The sequence below is a fragment of the Sminthopsis crassicaudata genome, chromosome 2 (assembly GCF_048593235.1).
Source record: "Sminthopsis crassicaudata isolate SCR6 chromosome 2, ASM4859323v1, whole genome shotgun sequence".
Lineage (NCBI taxonomy): Eukaryota > Metazoa > Chordata > Mammalia > Dasyuromorphia > Dasyuridae > Sminthopsis > Sminthopsis crassicaudata.
The window spans coordinates 135337786-135356802 of record NC_133618.1 but is presented as its reverse complement, the minus strand read 5'-3'; the positions used below and the strand labels follow the sequence as shown (position 1 = coordinate 135356802).

General features: G+C 33.7%; 1 protein-coding gene across 4 annotated transcripts in view; it reads left to right on the top strand.

Annotated features, from left to right (window-relative positions):
- ZMAT4 (zinc finger matrin-type 4) overlaps positions 1–19017 on the top strand; it is a 756392-nt gene that overhangs the window by 181788 nt on the left and 555587 nt on the right. The gene's annotated exons all lie outside the window — the stretch shown is intronic.

Here is a 19017-nt window from a genome sequence, read left to right as displayed (position 1 = left end):
AAGGGACTGTATAGTATTCCTCAGAGCCAGCTGAAGCCAGTTCTGATCATCTAGAATTTAATTGGAGCAGAGACTTAGGCTGATTAACTGTAAATTGCTCAGGTGGAAGGAAACAATGAAACGTTTTCAGATCTATGCCTTCACAGAAACTACAAGTAAGGGAATCGGGAAGTGAATAATAAGGAAAATGGGGTGATAGGGGAAGAAACTGAAAATATAAAACATTTCAGGAAGAAGAAATACTAAAAATCTTAAAAATAACAACTCATTAGGAAAAAAAAATAGTAACATGAGAAGAAAATAAGCCCCCTAGATCTGGTAAATAAGTTCAAACATCTAGGAATAATTACTGCAAAACAAAGGAAAAGGATACAACAATTGATGAGACCGAGGACCCTATGGAATTTGAGAAGAACATGGAACCACAACGTGCTATTCCTGAGTGGTTTAAAAGAGAAACAAAAATTATGAGAGTAAAATATATGTCCTGCACAGCAAAATAATGAACAACATAGAAAAAGTTAAATTTGTCATAGCAAGTCTCATCAAAGAAACAAGAGAGAACACTAGATTGGGAATGCAAATTCACATAATGTGAAGGATAGCTTAGGAAAAGAAAAGCAAAAACCAATAGTGTTAAAGAGAAAATATGCTTACTATGCAAGCAAAACATACTGAACTCAAACAAAGGATGTGCAGAGATAGCCTAATTAGCACAAGTCTCCCAGATAATTAAAAACCTAGAAAGAAAGGGGTATTAAACAAGAAGAAGAGATCAGGGATGAGGGGAAGAAAGTTAAAGGAAACAAGACTACTTTTAAAAACAGAGTAAAGTAGAACACCAAAGAAATGTAAAACTGTTTACAACAGAAGAGAAAACTTGAAATTGAAAAGCTTCTATATGGATAACATTAATGTGCTTAGGATAAGAGGTAAAGTGGTCAAATGGGAAAAAAAAAGTGTATCAGATTTCTTTGATAAGGGTCTGGTATCCAAGAACTGTATGTATACATGCATATATATGCATATATGCATGTATACATATATACATATTATATATATATATATATATTCAAACTTTAGATGTGAAAACAAGGACTGAAATCACATACATACTATCAACTATTCCCTAGTAGATTAATGGTTAAAGAAAATGAAAAAAACAGTTCTCAAAAGAAAAATCTCAACGTATTTACAACATATGAAAAAAATGCTTCAAATGATGAAGAATAAAAGGAATGTGAATAAGCAAATTGGGAAAAATGGCAAAAAAAGGGGGAATCATTCATGATGGAGGTATTGTAGAAAGATAGGCACACTAATTCATTGTTGGTGGAACTATGAAATAATACAACCATTTTGGGAAATAATTTGGAATTATGCAAATAAGGCAACTAGAATGTCCATATCCTTTGAACAAAGGATTCCTTTATTGAATTTATGCTGAAGGAAGCCACTGACTCCCTTCCCTCCCCCCAATACCATATTGTCTAGAATATTTGTAACAACACTTATTGGGCTAAAAATTGGGGGGGGGAGTATTAACTTTCAGTTGGACAAATTATACACATGAATGTGAGTATTATTATGCTGTAAGAAATCATCTATGATGAATTCATAGAAGCAAAGAAAGAGCTATATGAATTGATGAAGCAGAACCGAGAAAACAATACATACACTAAATACAGCAACATAAATGGGAAGACCAACATACCAAATAAAATCAAGAATAAATGTGGCAAAATTATAAAGAGCAAATAGAACTCAAAGAGATATGAGAAGACATTCCCCAACCTACTCTTTTTTGGATGTGGGAGGTCCATGGGTGTTGTATATTATACATGTTTTTGCACATTTTCAATATATTGATTGGTTGTACTGACTTGTCCCCCTTTCTTTCGAAAATGCTTTTAACCATATGGCATGGCTCTCAGGGTGGGGGGAGGAAGGGATGCCTGTAATATGATCTAAGAAACAGAAAACAGTCATAAAATCTTAATAAAGATTATAATAATTTTCACCTTTATTCATCACTTTCAAATTCAAACTAATTTCCTATACATGAATAAATCAAATATTTGATATGAAAACAGGATGTACATACATCTCAATTTAACCATATTTAAAAACACCTTGAGAGAAGATAATCTTTGTTTTCCTAGAAACAATAGGTTCTCAAAAAAGTGTTTCCATCCCCCATATCCTTTCTTTTTCTATGCAAGATGTTTCTAGTGCAGAACAGTCATTCTATCTGGGCAGTTACCCAATTTATAGATTCAACTTCTCTAGATTCCCTCTGATGAATGGGCTACATTTTGAAGGGAAATATGAATCAGAATTGAGGTTCTGAGGAAGGAGACCCACAAGAATCATGAGAATTATCTTCCCTTCTTTAATCAAGATTAAGTGACTTGCCCAGAGTCACATAGTTAATAACTGTCTGAGAATTCAGTATTGGGGCTCTACCCATTGCACCACCTAGTTGACTCTAAATACTCTCTTCCCAACAGTTCTTTTTGTCTGCCTTACTTTAAATTTAATCCAGAGATGACAAAAAATTAAACTATTTCCATATAATGGTGCTCACCAATTATTAAGTATCATTTAAGTCTAAAAACAAAATCTCTCTGGAGGGCTTAGAATAAGTCCTTGTCAGGATAAGCAAAAGTCCTTGCCCCACGTTGGGTGCCAAATTGTCAAGGTCCTGTTGTCTCTCAATTGGAATCCTTCTCTGGGAGGAGATCTCTTTTCTGTAAAATCTTTTCTCTGTGAGCAGGTTTCTTGGGAGCTCTGAATCTCCTCCAGTTCTTGTCCTTCCCCAATCCAGACTCCTCCTCCAGACCGCCATCCCAACTCTGGCCCAGACTCAACTCACTCCAGATCCTATGCTGCCTCTTTTTTCCTCCCAGAGAATGGGCGTGGGATAACTCAGGGGCTTGTGGGAAAAATACTTCACCCAATGAACTTGCTCCTCTTAAACATGTAAACTCCTCCCCAGAAGTCCAAAGGTGCAAACTCCCCCTAAAGGCATGAACTAAAGGTGTGAATTCTGAGAATTGTTAAGTACAGATTTAGCACTTAGTAAGAACCTAACAATTTTCTTAGTAAACTTAGCAAAAGATTACCAATGAAAATGACAAAGAGGGTAGAGATAATAAAAATTAATAAAACACTGAAAGAGGCACAGATAAAATCCATATTTATTGTAGACACACACACTTACAAATTTAAAAGGTGAAGACTTGTAAATAATACTGAGAAGCTTTGCACCAATGCACATTTGTACTTACTTTTCATTCATTTTCCAACTCCTATCATCCCTTTACTCCTTCCTAATTAGAGCCAGGCTATGGAAAGTACCAGGGAACCAAAGGAAGGACAAACATATTATATCCAAAAATTATGTTTCAATCTGCACTCTTGAGTCTATCACCTCTCTATTAGGAGGTGGGTAGCATGTTTTATTATGAGTCCTCTGGAACTGTATTGTATTGATCAAAATTCCCACATTTCAGTGCTATGAGAGAAATGATTATTAATAATCAATGATTTAGTCAGATCCAGAATTTCCCCCTTTTTCTAAAGTTCTGATTTTAAAAGTTCAGTTTCTTAATTGAAAAACTGCTGATAATGAGATTGGATTAATTTTCTTGTTCAGATTGAAGTGGCTATTTGTTTTACTCAGGATTGAATGGAGATAAATTCTTTGACTAGATTAACCAAGGTTGGGGTTGTTTAAGAGGTGAATGACATGATCAAAGTTCATCCAGTTCCTCATGGTAATTATTCTCTCATTTATTAGCCAGTCATAGTTGGTTGCCACCCTTCAGAATCCCCCTCTTGCAAAAAGGTAAATCTTGGGCCTGCTGCCATGATTGTCTTTAGTCTAAGTGATCATCTTTAATTAAAATGCTGGCATTATTAATAAAATGATTAAATAACTCAGAAATTATGTCTCTCTTGAACATTTTAAAATACCAGTTACTTGCCTTTTCAATATAGTCATCACAAGTTAAGTCATTCTTCTGGTTCTGCTCACATAACTCCATATCAGTTCGCATAAACCTTCCCAGGATAAAACTATCTTTATATCATTTATTACAATATAATAGCATTCCATCATGTCTATATATCAAAACTTGTTCAGCCTCCCCTCATTTTCCAATTCTCTGCCACTCCCAAAATAGTTGCTATAAATATTTTTGTATATCGTTAGAGAGGTTTTTATTTTTGTTGTTCCATGTTTTCCTTAGAATGAATCTATTGTTTACAATATCCTTCTTCTGAATGCTCTCTCCATTCTTTCCTTTCCATCCTACTTCCCTGAATGAATTGTGTTTCTGCACCCAACTCTGTGTGTGTATGTGTGTATCTATTTTCTCCTCCAATTGACCAGTTCAATTAAAAGTATGGTTCAAGTATCAACTGCTTCCTCCAGCTGTTTCTACTTGTATAATCTGTCATATTTGCAAATTTCTGTGCCCCAATTAAAGAAAGAAAAAGTCTTTACTTTATATATTGATGTTTTAAAATACTTAGTTTGTTATTAATTTAATTTAAACAACATTTTAAAAGTTTAAAATTTAATTAGGAGAAGTAGTTCAATACAGCCTGGGAGAGAGACATTGGTATGCAGTCAGAAATCTAGAGTCATCTCAAGTTTGAATTCTGCTTGAATGACTCATTATAAATTATTTCACTTTTCTTGCCTTTTCCAAATATATACAATGGGAATAATAATAATAATAATAATAATAAGTTTTGCATGTGACCAATATGTACATGTTTTTCTCACTCCTCCTCACTTCTCACTGACTCCTTCCTTTCTTCCACTGATCATCCATTCACCCATTATGTTTGTATATATGATGGTTTTCTTTTCTGTTTTTGTTACTGCATTATTCCATCTTCATATTCCTATCTGTCATTTTTGATTGGTTTATTCTATTACATTGTTGTTCTCGTATTTTAGCCATTCCACAACTTTTGGAAAGCTGGTTGTTTCTAATCTTTGATAATTATTCATAATGTTGCTACATACATACACATACACACATCTATGTATGAGATATCCATTAGGGAGAGACATAGAAGGACAGAGACAGACAAAGAAAGTTTCCTGAGGCACTAAAAGATTGAATAATTTGCCCATAGTCACACAATCAATATCTGTGAAAGACTTAGGTGTGAGCCCAGATTTTTTTTACTCTAGTATTCTATCTACTTCACTACGTTGAATCACCTATGTGATTTTAGTTTATATGTTAATGTTAGTGTCCAAAGAAAGGAGGTGATAGTATTTTTTTGTATTGTCCCTTTATAAGATTCCTTTTGGGAAAATGTGTTCCATTATGGGAATCCCATACATCATCAGATCACAGATATAGAACTGGAACCTTAGAAATCATCTAATATTCTAATATTTTACAAATGAAAGCTGGAAGTCCAAATTGGGGGATGATGTAACCTAATTCCAAAGGCAGTAAGTAGCAGAGTTGAGATGTGGATTTGAGCACTCTTGTCTCTACATCCTGTCTTCTTTCCAGTGTATCATGTTGTCACTATCATTTAGAAAAACAAAACAAAACAAAACAAAAAAAAACCATTGAGGAACTGGAATGTATCCAAAGGAAGGATCTTGAGAAAAATCAAAACTATTCCATAGAAAAGTCAGAAGAAGAAATTTGTATGCTTATCCTGTCAAAGAGAAGACTTAATGGGAACATAATTCCTTTTTTATGTATAGTGAAGGGCTGTTAGGGTTAATTTGTTTTGTTCTAGAAAACATAACTAGTAATAGAAGGAGGAAATTGTGAAGAGACAGATTTTGGCTAGGTAGAAATACAAGTTTTCTGCCAATTAAATTTATCCTGTGATAGAATGCGTAGCTTTGAGAAGCTGCAAGTTCATATTACTGAAGGTCTTCAAACTTATGATGACTTCTTGCCAGGGATCACAGGATCATAGATTTGGAGTCGAAATGAACTTTAGAAGTCATATTTCAGAGGAGGCAACTGAGCACCAGAATGATTGAGAGATTTGCCCAAGATTATACAGGTAGTAAGAGGAAGAGTTAGGATTTGAACTCAGAACCTCTGACTCCAAATAAAATTCCTTTGCCAATTAGATAGATTTAGTTTGTACTAGATTATATCTGAGATTAAGACAGCTAAGTGTCACAGTGGTGGATAGAGATCCTGTCCTGAAGTCAGAAAGATTCATCTATTTTTTCCCTTTCTCTTTGGAAACAACTTTGTAGCCAAAAGTGATAATACACACTTGTCAACATTGTTACAAGAGAATCTTAGTCAGGTGGATCCCTTGAGTTGAGGAATTCTGGGCTGCAGTTGGGCTAAAGCTGATCAAGTATCTGGAATGAGTCTGCTGCCAATGTGGTGAACGCCTGAAGGCAGGACAGGGCAGGGAAGGGATAGGAGGATCAGATATATCTATGGAAGAGGAAAGACGCAAGTCAAAGCATCCATGAAAATCATCAATGGAATCCGGACTAAAAGTAGCCAAGGTGATCTGGGGAGACTCAGTCTCCAAAAAAAAAATCAAAACCAAAACAAAACGAAAACTGCTTTGTGTTCACTTTATAACAAGGAATTTCTACTCTGTCTGCTGCCCTCTCTAAAAATGTTGTGAGCTTCTTGAAAGCAGGGCTGTGTCCTTTTCATCATTGTCTCCTTAGGACCTCTTTTGTTGACTGATACATAGTAGTTATTTAAGAAATTCTCATTCATTTGAATAAATCTTTGCCAGGAGAGATGGGTTTTATCCACGAAAGTGACACTAATAAGTTTTTCTTTTAAAGTAGAGAGAGAAGCTTTCTTAGTGAGCTCTAGATTTTCTTGGGGGAACCCAGGAAAAAATAGCCATAAATTAACTTCCATAGCTTGAGTTGTCATATTTGACTGCCATTTTTTAAAAATCATCTCATCATTGTCCTCTGCTCTAATTACTAATGACATTGGCTTTAGGGAGTAGGGATTGGCTTCCTCTGATTTCATCTGATTTACACATACAGCTCTGAACAGGCTGCTAGGAAATAGTGCACTTTTCCCAAGCAATCCAAGAAATCAGCTTGTAATGAGTGATATTATCCATCATCTTAGATGCCTTGGTTTCCTCATATGACCCTTCTCTTGAGGTATAGACATAAGCACTCATGGTTATCAACCTGTGTGTGCCATAACCAAGAATAGGTTATCATGCCTTGGTGATATTAATGCAATGGGAGACCTGCAAGACTTTTGTTTTTGAAAAGATAAGGATTGGAAAAGTTTTTCATATACTTTGTAAGAAATATAAGTTTGCTATAGCTATGTTGGCAGCAATGACAATTTTGCTTCCTTGTGGACTGGAGAGTTATGTATGTTCTTTTTACATTTTATTTTTAATTTATGGAATAAAACAAGTATTTCTATAACATAGTACAATAAAAAGATGATTACACATGAAATTGGAAATCTACTATGCACAACATACTATTCCTTTCAAATATGTGATAAATATGTATTATACATATATGTGTGAATGTAAAATTATTCTATACATCTATTTATCAATTCTTTTTTTCCGGATGCAGATAGCATCTTTCATCATAGTTCTTTATAATTAATTTGGATATTTAAAAAGGTCAAAATAATTTATTCATTCAAAGTCATTCTTTTATCCCCTTCTCTTTTATTTATTTAGTATTTTCCCTAGTTACATTAAAAATGTTATTTATATATATATATATATATATATATATATATATTTAATTTTAAATATCCCCACCCACAATTAAGAAAACACTTGTGAAATTATGCAACTAATAAAAATAAAAATATTCAAGAAAAATTAAGTCAGAGAGAGAGAGAGAGAGAGAGAGAGAGAGAGAGAGAGAGAGAGAGAGAGAGAGAGAGAGAAGCGAACATTCTTCAATATGTATTCAAACACAATCAGTTCCCTCTCTGGGTACACATAAGAGTTTTCATCATGAGTCTTTCAGAATAGTTGTGGATGATTGCATTACTGAGAATAGCAAAGTCATTCACAGCTGGTCATCTTAGAACATTGCTATTACTTTGCATACAGTACATTTTACTTTGAGTTCATGGAGGACATTCTAGGTTTTTTTTTCCTTGAGAGCATCCTGCTCATCATTTCCCATAGATAAATAATATTCCATCATAAACCATGGTTTATTGAGCCATTCCCCAATTGGTGGGCATCCCCCCAATTTCCAATTTTTTTGCCCTGAGAAAAGAGTTGCTATGAATATTTTTTGTACATACAAGTCATTTTCCTTTGTTTTCCTCAAATCTTTTTAGCACTCATGTCAAGTGGTAATATTGGTAGGTTAAAGGATATGTATGAATTTATAACCTTCAAAGTCATTATTTTTTTTTCTTTAATGCTTTCTTTAGAGATAGAAACAAGGTGGTTGAGAGAAGTCAGGAAACTGCGTGAGCCCTCTCCACATTCCCTTGGAAACAATGGCAAATCAAGCCTCTAAAAGTATTCTGGAGACACAGAATCTACAAAAAGACAAAGTGAAATAATTTACTAAGTTAAGATAATTTATAAGGAATTCAGGAAAGATCTCTCTGGTAAAAGGGCAATGTAGCCCAGCATAGACTCAGTTTCTGGTTTCTGGCCACTATAAAAATAGTGTCTAGATAAGCTGTCAGGAGACTCTTTGCTACAGCACAGATCAGTAATCAAGGCCAGCAATCCTGAAACAACAGGGCAGCTGTGAGGCCTTCAGACCTAGTGCGGGACCCTGGCCATAAAAGGTGGAATTAGTCCAGACCACCCCAACTCAGTGGGCAAACCACCAGAACCCTAGCCATCAGATCAGAAAGTTAGTAATTAAGTCCGTGGCTTGCTGCACAAGAAGTTTGGGAGAATAATCTTTGTGCCCAGAGGCAGAACTCAAAATTTTAAATTAATTAATTAATTTTAATACACATTTCTTTATGAATCATGTTGGAAGAGAAAAAATCAGAACAAAAGGGAAAACCTATGGGAGAGAAAAAAAATAGAAAAAAGAACTGAACATAGCATGTATTGATTTACATTTAGTCTCCTTCGTTCTTTTTCTAGGTGCTTTGGGATTGCCTTGAATCACTGAACTGCTAAAAAAACCCAAAGTGTTTCGTAGATGATCATCACACTTTCTTGCTGTTATTGCATACAATATATTCCGGATTATGCTTGTTTCCCTCAGCATCAGTTCATGGAAATCTTTCTAAAAACAATTTGTTTGTCAATTTTTATAAAACAATAATATTTTATCATCTTCATATAACACAACTTTTTAAACCATTACCCAATTGATGGGGCCACTCATTTTCCAATATTTTTGTGAGCCCCCAAAATCTACTACAAATATTTTGCACTTGCAAGTCCTTTTCCCTCCTTTATGATTTCCTTGTAATACAGACCCAGTAGTGGCAGTACTGGGTCAAAGAGTTTGCACAATTTGATAGCCCTTTAAGCATAATTCCAAATTGCTCTTCAGAACGATTTGATCATTTCACAACTCTAGCAACAATGCATTAGTGTTCCAATTTTCCCACATCCCCATCCAACATTTATCATTATCTTTTCCTATTCATCTTAGCCAATCTGAGGGATGTGAGGTGGTTTCTCAGAATTGATTTAATTTGTATTTTTCTGATCAATGTGAGTTAGAGTATTTTTTCATATGACTATAGATAGCTTTAATTTTTTCATCTGAAAATAGTTTGTTCATACTCTTTGACTATTTGTCAATTGGAGAATGACTTGTATTCTTATAAATTTGACACTTTATATATTTTACTTTACTTATTTTATTTTTTAAATTTTTTACTATTTATTATTTATTTGCTTTTTTATTAAAACATTTTATTTACAAAGCATAATGCATGGGCAATTTTTCCAACATTATCCCTTGTATAACCTTTTATTGAAAAATTTCCCCTTCTTCCCCCCACTCCCTCCTCTATCTGGTAGGTAGTCCAATACATGTTAAATATGTTGAAATACATGTTAGATCCAATATATGTATACATATTTATATAGTTATCTTGTTGCACAAGAAAAATCAGATCAAGAAGGAAGAAAAAGAAAAACTGAAGAAGAAACAAAAACAAAATGTAAGCAAATAACAACAGAATGAGAATGCTATGTTGTGTTCCAATACTCTATTCTCATGGTTCTTTCTCTGGGTATATATTTTCATCACTGCACAAGTGGAACTGGTTTGAATCATCTCAATGTTGAAGAGAGCCACTTCCATCAGAATTGATCAGCATATAATCTTGTTGTTGCCGTGTATAATGATCTCCTGGTTTTGCTCATTTCACTTTGTTTGAGTTCATCGAGGTCTCTCTAAGCCTCTCTGAAATAAACTTGCTGGTTGTTTCTTACAGAATAATAGTATTCTATAGCATTAATATATCATAATTTATTCAGCCATTCTCCAATTGATGGGCATTCGCTCAGTTTCTGGTTTCTGGCCACTATAAAAAGGGCTGCCACAAACATTTTTGTACATACAGGTCCCTTTCCCTCCTTTAAGATATCTTTGGGATATAATCCCAATAGAAACACTGCTGAATTAAAGGGTATGCACAGTTTGATAACTTTTTAGGCATTGTTCCAAATTCCTCTCCAGAATGGTTGGATTTATTCATAGTTCCACCAACAATGTGTCAGTGTCCCAGTTTTCCCACATCCCTGCCAACATTTGTCATTATCTTTTTGTGTCATCTTAGCCAATCTAAGAGGTGTGTAGTGATATCTCAGAGTTGTCTCAATTTCCATTTCTCTGATTAATAGTATTTTGGAGCACCATTTCATATGGCTACAAATAGTTTCAATTTTTTTTTCATCTGAAAATTGAGTGTTCATATCCTTTGACCATTTATCGGTTGGAAAATGGTTCAAATTTTTATATTGAGTCAATTCTCTATTTATTTTAGAAGTGAGGCTTTTATCAGAACTCTTGGATGTAACATTTCCCCCAGTTTTTCTACTTCCCTTCTAATTTTGTCTGCATTTACTTTCAACATTTATTGTTATCTTTTCCTATCATCCTTATCCAATCTGAAAGGTGTGAGTGAAGTGGTACCTCAGAGTTGTCTTAATTTGCATTTCTCTAATCAATAGTAATTTAGACCATTTTTTTTTTCAAAAGAATAGAAATGGTTGTTATGACAGTGAATAAGTATGGTTTTTCTTTTTATCATTTTTATTGTATTAACTTGATCTACCCATAAGCAATTGATATTCTTCCAATTGTTTAGATCTTATTTTATTTGTGTGAATAGTTTTGTAACTTTGTATGCTTTCCAAGTTTGTCTTAGCAGATAGACTCCCAAATATTTTATATTGTTTGCCATTATTTTAAATGGGATTTCTCTTTCTTTCTCTTGATGCTGTGTTTTCTTGATAACATAGAAATGCCAATGATTTATGTGTTTTTATTTTACTTAATGTGTAATCTTTAAAATGTATTGTTGTGATCTTTTCCCTAGTGTTGCACTCTGTCTATAATTTTCTTTTTCAGTTTTTAATTCTTCTTGAGCTTATGTATCAGTGTCATATTTGTATTATAAAAGGAATTTGGTAGGTTCACTTCTTTATTATTCCAAACAATTTATTTAATATCAACATTAGTTGATCTTTAAAGATTTGATAGAATAAGTTTATTTTATTGGGCCAGCTAACTGGTGTAGAGTTTAGAATGCTCAACCTAGAATTACCTGAGTTTAAATACAGCCTCAGATATTTACTAATTGTGATCTTGGGCAGCTCAGTTGACTTTTGTTTGTTTCAGTTTCCTCTTCTGTAAAAATAGGATATAATAGTATATATCTTTCAGAATTATTGTAAAAATAAAATGAGATATTTGTAAAGGTAATTAATATAAATAGTAATTTATATAAAATAATTGTAAATATAGGCCATTGTTGTTGTTAAGTTGTTTTAGTAATGTCCAATATCCCATTTTGGAACTTTATTGGCAATAATATTATAGTTTGCTATTTCCTTACCTAGCTTATTTTTACAAATGAGGAGCTTAGGCAAGCAGGATTTGCCCATGGTCGCACAGCTAGATACATAGTAAGTGCTATATAAATGTTAGTTCTTTATTGTGATCATTATTATTTCCATCTGCAAAAGAAAGCATAAATTTAGGGCTGGAGGGAACTTCCAAGATCACCACCATTTTGTAGGTGGAAAAAACTGAAGATCAGAGAAAGCCCAATACTTACCTAAGGTCTGAAGCTAATATGAAGAGCTGGGATTCCAACCCAGATTTTCTGGCTCCAAGTGTAGCATTTTGTTCATTCCACCAAATACTTCAGGTTTATTTTTATTAACATTTGAAAAGAAAAACCATTTGGAAGTATTTTGATATAGACATATCTCAAGCAATTTGGAAGGTTGAACTGCCTGCCATTTTTTTTTCAAAATATTTGGTAGAATTGCATTATAATAGGTTGGATGCCCAATCTAAAGATATTATGGAAAGTCCACTGAATCAAATGTTGAAAGGCTCTGAATTTGAATTTTGTCACCTGGACTAGTAAAACCTTACCTATATCTCAGTTTTCTCATCTGTAAAATGAAGGGGACTAAATGATCTATGTGGGCATTTCTAGCTCTGTATGTCTGATCCTATGATCATGAAGTTCTTTTTTTTTAGTTCTATATTCTAATGACTCCATTTAGGAATTCTAGCAGGCTTGGAAATTCTCTTAGGTAATCATGTAGCTCTTTCCATGGTCATTGAAAAAGTGCTTATTTGAGCTTGAGGCAGTGTTCTTTTCATTCCCTAAACAATGCTTAAATGTATTTAACCCAGTGCCTGGGGTACATGGGAAAAATTCAATCAAGAAATAATTATTAATCACCTACTGTGTGCCAGATACTGAGGATACAAAACAAAATTGAAGCAGACCTTGCACTCAAGGAGCTTACATTTGATAAGGGAGACAATCTGTTTATAAACAAGTGTACACAAATTCATACAAAATAAATACAAGATAATTTTGGGGGGAGGAAGGCACTGGAAGCTGGGGATGTCAGGAAAGGCATCATATAAAATGTACTGATAATGTAGGGTTTTGAAGAAAACAAAGGATTCTAAACAGGAGTTCCTAATCTTGATTTGCATTTTAAATATCCATCTATCTACCTATGTAGAAACATGTCTTTATGTAATCCTAGCCATTTTATTTTATGTATTAAATTTTTAAAAGTAATTAAAATATGTAATTTAAATATTAGAAATACTTTATGTATTTATTATTTATGTATAAGAAATAGTCTGTAAGTATATTTCCAAAGGGATCATACTACAACAAAAGAAACCTTGCTCAGATGGGTCGAGATAGGAATTCATTGGAAGTATGATGGATAGCAATTTTAAAAATGTGGATTTAGGATGGCAAAGTCAAGATGGTGAAGTAAATGCAGGAACTCGCCCAACCTCTCCCCCAAATCACTCCACATTCCCTTAAATAATGATTCTAAAGAAATTTCAGAGCATTAAAACAGCCCAAAAGATGAAGTAGAATGAACATTTTCCAGCTGAAGACAATTTAAAAGGTTAGTCTGTGGAACCAGGGTGGGAGCCCATTGCACTGTCCCAGTGCAGAAAGCACCAGAATAGCTCCAGTCCAGTCGCACTCCAGTAAAGTAGGAGCAGGTCTAGAGAACTCTGAATCCACATCAATCCTGGCAGTTTATAGACCTTCAGTATAAAGACACAAAAAATAACTTGGAAAGTCAGCAGAAAAGGTCTATGGAATCAGGGTAGGAACCCAGCATACAATTCCAATACAAGCCAGGCCAGTGCAACCCTAACCCCAGCTTCAGCAAAGCAGGACCTCTGAATCAGCGGCAGTACTGGTGGCTTCCAGAGCTCTTATCAGTTCCAGGGAAGAAAAAAAGACTTATGATCAGGTCCCTAGAAGAATTTCTGGACAGTTTGGGCCAGTGTACCCTCCTCCATCCTGGAAACAGAGCCCTACTTTAACAAAGAGTTAAAAGACTGAGTAATAGGCTAGGAAAATGAACAGACAACAAAAAGTTTCTGACCACAAAAAGTTACTGTGGTGACAAGGAAGATAACAAAGTCAAAGCTCCTACATCAAAAGCCTCTTAGAAAAATAAGAATTGATATCAAGCTATGGAAGAGTTCAAAAGAGATTTTGAAAATCAAGTAAGAAAGACAGAGGGAAAATTAGGAAAAGAATTGAAAGTAGTACAAAAAAAGAAAATGCAAAAACTAATGAGGAGAATGCCTTAAAAAGCAAAATTAGCCAAATGGGGGAAAAAGTATAAAAGCTCTCTCAAAAAAATTCCTTAAAAATTGAGCAAATAAAAGCTAACAATTTCATGAGAAATCAAAGCATAATAAAGCAAAACAAAAATATTTAAAAAAAAATAAAAAAGTGAAATATCTCATTAGAAAAACAATGATCAGGAACTGGCTTAGAAAATAGAATCAGGAGAGATAATTTAAAAAATTATTGGTCTACCTGAAATCATTAAAAAAGGAGCCCCCTTTTTATCTTATTATTTATCTTATTATGGCTTTATGGCCATCATCTTTCAAGAAATTATAGAAGGAAAACTGTCCTAATATTATGAAACCAGAGGGTAAAATAAAAATGGAAGAATCCATTAATTACTTCCTGAAAGAAATCCCAAAATGAAAACTCCGAGGAATATTTTAGCCAAATTTCAGAATCCTAGTTCAAGGAGAAAATATTGCAAGCATCCAGAAAGTAACAATTCAACTATGGTGGAGCTATAGTCAGAATAACACAGAATACAGCTTCTAATTAAAGGGCCAGAGGATTTGGGATATGCTATTCAGAATAACACAGAATACAGCTTCTAATTAAAGGGCCAGAGGATTTGGGATATGCTATTTCAGAGAGCAATGGGGATACAATTACAATTAAGAATCATTTATTCATTAAAACTGAGTATAATCTTTCAGAAGAAAAATTTTCAGTGAAATAGAGGATTTTCAAGCATTCACAATGAAAAGATCAGAGATAGAAAATAATATACACACTCAATATGGGTATAGAAATCTATCTCACCCTGAAGGAAAATATGAGGGGAATAAGATAGAGGAAGGGGGAGAGAGTGATAAAAGAGAAGGTATATTGGGGGAGACAGTGGTCAGTAACAAATACTTTTGAGGAGGGATAGGGTGAAAGGACAGAGAGAATAAGTGGGGGAAATAGTTGGCAATAGTAATTGCAAAAAATAATTTTGGGAGCAAGTTTCTCTGATAAGGCCTCATTTTTCAAATGTAGAAGAAACTGATAAAAATTTAATAAAAAATAAGATCTCTGCTCCAATTGATAAATGATCAAAAGATATGATCTATGCCCAAAGGACTATGAATTCATGCTTATCCTTTGACCTAACAATATTACTATTAGGCATAAATACCAAAAGATATTTTTTTTTTAAAAAGGAAAATGACCTGTATGTACAAACATATTTACGGCAGCTCTCTTCTCAGGGCAAAAAGAAATGGAAATTGAGGAGATGCCCATTAATTGAGGAATGGCTCAATATACCATGATGTGTGTTTGTGATGGAATATTATCGTTCTATGGGAAAACATAAGCAGGATGCTCACAGAAAAACACCTGCAAAGTCCTCCATGAACTCAAGCAAAGTGAAATATACTATATACAAAATAATAACAATGTTCTGGGATGACCACTTGTAAATGACTTTGCCATTCTCAGAAGTATAGTGATACATAACTTCTCTGAAGTACTTATGATGAAAAATTCTCTCTCTATTCAAAGAAGGAAATGATTATGCCTAAATACAGATTGAAAAACCCTTCTCTCTCCTTTCCTTCCTCATTAATCTCTCTCTCTCTGTCTCTATCTCTGTCTCTCTCAACTTAAGTTTTTCTTGAGGGTTTTTCATTATGTGGAAAATCTGTTTTCTTTCACATTATGATGTTTATGTTTTGTATAACTTCACATGTGGTTTCTTACCTGGGGGTGTGGCTAAGGGAGAAAAATTGGAATTCAAAAGTTTTAAAAACAAATGTTAAAAAATTGTTTTAAATGTAAGTGGGTAAAATATTAAATAAGATAAATTAATTAAAAGTGAAATGGAAAAATAAAAGAAAATGTCAATCTTTAAAAAAAGAAGACCTAGAAAATGGAAAGTCACATTTTAAGAAGAGTGAAAAAGTGAATGATTTGTTTTCATGAGGTATGCAATATAGCTGTGTACATTGTGATATCTACAAAGTTCCAGGAACATAGTTTATTCTTAATTAATTATTTTATTAATTATCCTAGCATTTTATTAATAAGATGGATTCAGTGCCAAAGATCTCTCAAAGAATACATTTAACACTTAAATGTCTTTGGATGAGTGGATATTTCTGAGGGTGGTAATCAAATCTGATAAGTTAACAGAAATGAGAGAATTACTATATGAGGGGTGGGATTATTCTAATGAGGGTCAGAGGCATATGACTGATCATTCAATCTTGGTCAAGGTGACTTGGGAATACCCATATCATTCTATCTAAAATAATCATAGTAAAAAGGAGAATCCACTTTTATTCAGTCTTCTGAGTAAAATACAGGGCCAGAATCCATCAAATAAATTATGTTAAAATTTCTTTACCTTCTGATCATATTTGAGCTTTCTCTTTCATTATTAGATCTGTTCTTCAAAGACTGCTTGAATAATGTAAAGGGATGATTTCTGAATGAGAAATTGAAAAGGGGGGCAACCTTAGTCTTAATTCTATAATTGGTAATTAATATAAGAAGGAAACAATCATTTTTTCAATATCCATTGCCAAAGATCTCTTATTATCAAGGGCATCCATATTGGCTCAGGCAGTTGCTAGAGTTATTTTTGGCCTGGGCTTATTGTATCATTACTTTATGATGATTAAATGACTGTAGAGAAGTGTGATAGTCTATAGAAAAAATGAGTAGTTAGCTAGAAGTTGGAAGATCTGAATAAACATTACTAAATGGGCATGTAATTATTTACAGATCACTTGAAGTATCTGAGCCTTAGAGTCAATTTGAAAAAAAAAAACATCACTTTAAAATTGCACTACATTATATCAATTATGACATGAGTTGTTTTTACATTTTGTTAGCACATTTCATAGCTAATTATTTGTGTATATATTGTAGGTATTTCAACCTCCTCTACTACATGTTAATCTCTTGAGAAAAGATTACTTTATTCTTGTATCATTAATTTCTATCACACAGCATCATATACAGTAAGATTGTAATAATTGCTTCTTAAATTGAATTAATCATCATCTATAATCCCAATTCTAAGATGTGACCAGTAGAAACTCAAATATGATTGGTGGTGGGCTTTTGGACCCTAATTACTTTTCTGATGACTTCAAAGAGTGGCAAAATCATAGGTTCAAGTTCTACCTTTGCTATTTTCTATCTGGGGTATAAAATCAGGCAAGTAATTTATATTCTTTGAATTGAACTACTTATCTGTCAGATCAGAGGGATTAAATCTATCTTTCAGATTTGTCATGATCCTTAATGTTAAAAAAAAAGTCTTTTTAAGAAGTTGAAAGATCAGCACCAAGGCCAGGGAGCACTTTCACCTTGATTCCAGAAATATACATTGATGCTAGAACTTTGGGACTTTGAAAAGAACAGATAAAATGTTTGTGAGAATGGTTATTGAGCAGAAGTATAAAATCATAGCACTCCCATATACAATCCCTCTTTCCTTTTCCAGGATTGGATCCGACTTGTTTTGTTCCCTTTCTCCTTGATGAAAAAGCTGCCCCAAATTTATGCTTTTGGCTCTTTGTCTTTGAGTAGTGGGAATATATTTCAGTAGTTAAAAACAAACCTGCAGAAAGCCCTGACCCCAACATTATGTAAAATCCTTAGACACAAAAGTGCTATTAAAAATGATACATTTACTAATTTATGGGCCACTGTCTTTTAAAACCATTGTTAAAAAACAAGGTAGCTCAAGTGACATCACTGAAAATGCAAATATCCATGTTAGAGACACTATAGAATTACTTTACTGACTCCCATATCCTTTATTGTACTTTCCACCTTTAATCATAACTCAGAAAAGTACCTTTAAGATATTAGAATTTTGTAAATTTGCTTTCAGCTTGGCAATACTGTCTTCCTCCATGGCCTACCTCTTTTAAGCCAAATAAATAAAGGAAGAAAAAGATCAAAAAGAAAGAGAGGAAGAAAAAGGGAAAGGGAAAGGGAGAGAGAGAGAGAGAGAGAGAGAGAGAGAGAGAGAGAGAGAGAGAGAGAGAGAGAGAGAGAGAGAGAGAGAGAGAGAAGAGGAAGAGAGGAAGAAGAACAAGGCCAGGAGAGAGAAAGAAGGAAAAAATAAAATTAAACATTTGCTTTGCAAAATACTGAGAGAATATAAATACAGACAGTAATTTGCAGAGAGCTTATCCAATATCTCTATTGGAGAGAAAACAGGTATGAAGTATTTTCATTGCAAGTTAGGAAAAAAGAGTCCCTTGATGCTTAGCATGAGATGGAAAAGATATGTAAATGCATCTTCTTTAAATTCCATTCCAGCTAGGTGGCACAGTGGATAGAGCACCAGCCCTGAAGTCAGGAGGACCTGAGTTCAAACATAGTCTCAGACACTTAACACTTCCTAGCTGTGTGACCCTGGGCAAGTCACTTAACCCCAATTGCCTCAGCAAAAAAAAAAAAAAAAAAAATCTGTTCCATAGAAAGTTTTAATTTGCACAAATTCAGGAGAAAGGTATAATGGTGAGAGTTTGTGGTCCATATTTATTTGAGTGAAATGGCAACATGATGCTTAAATTGTCCTTTTATCCTAGAATTTCTCAGTATAGTTGTCATATTCTAAAATCAAAAGGGATCTCAGAGGCTACCTTATGTCAACTATAACAGAGCTAGAATGCCCTGTATACCATCCTTGACAAGTGAGACAAGTCATTGTTCCTAAAAGACTTTG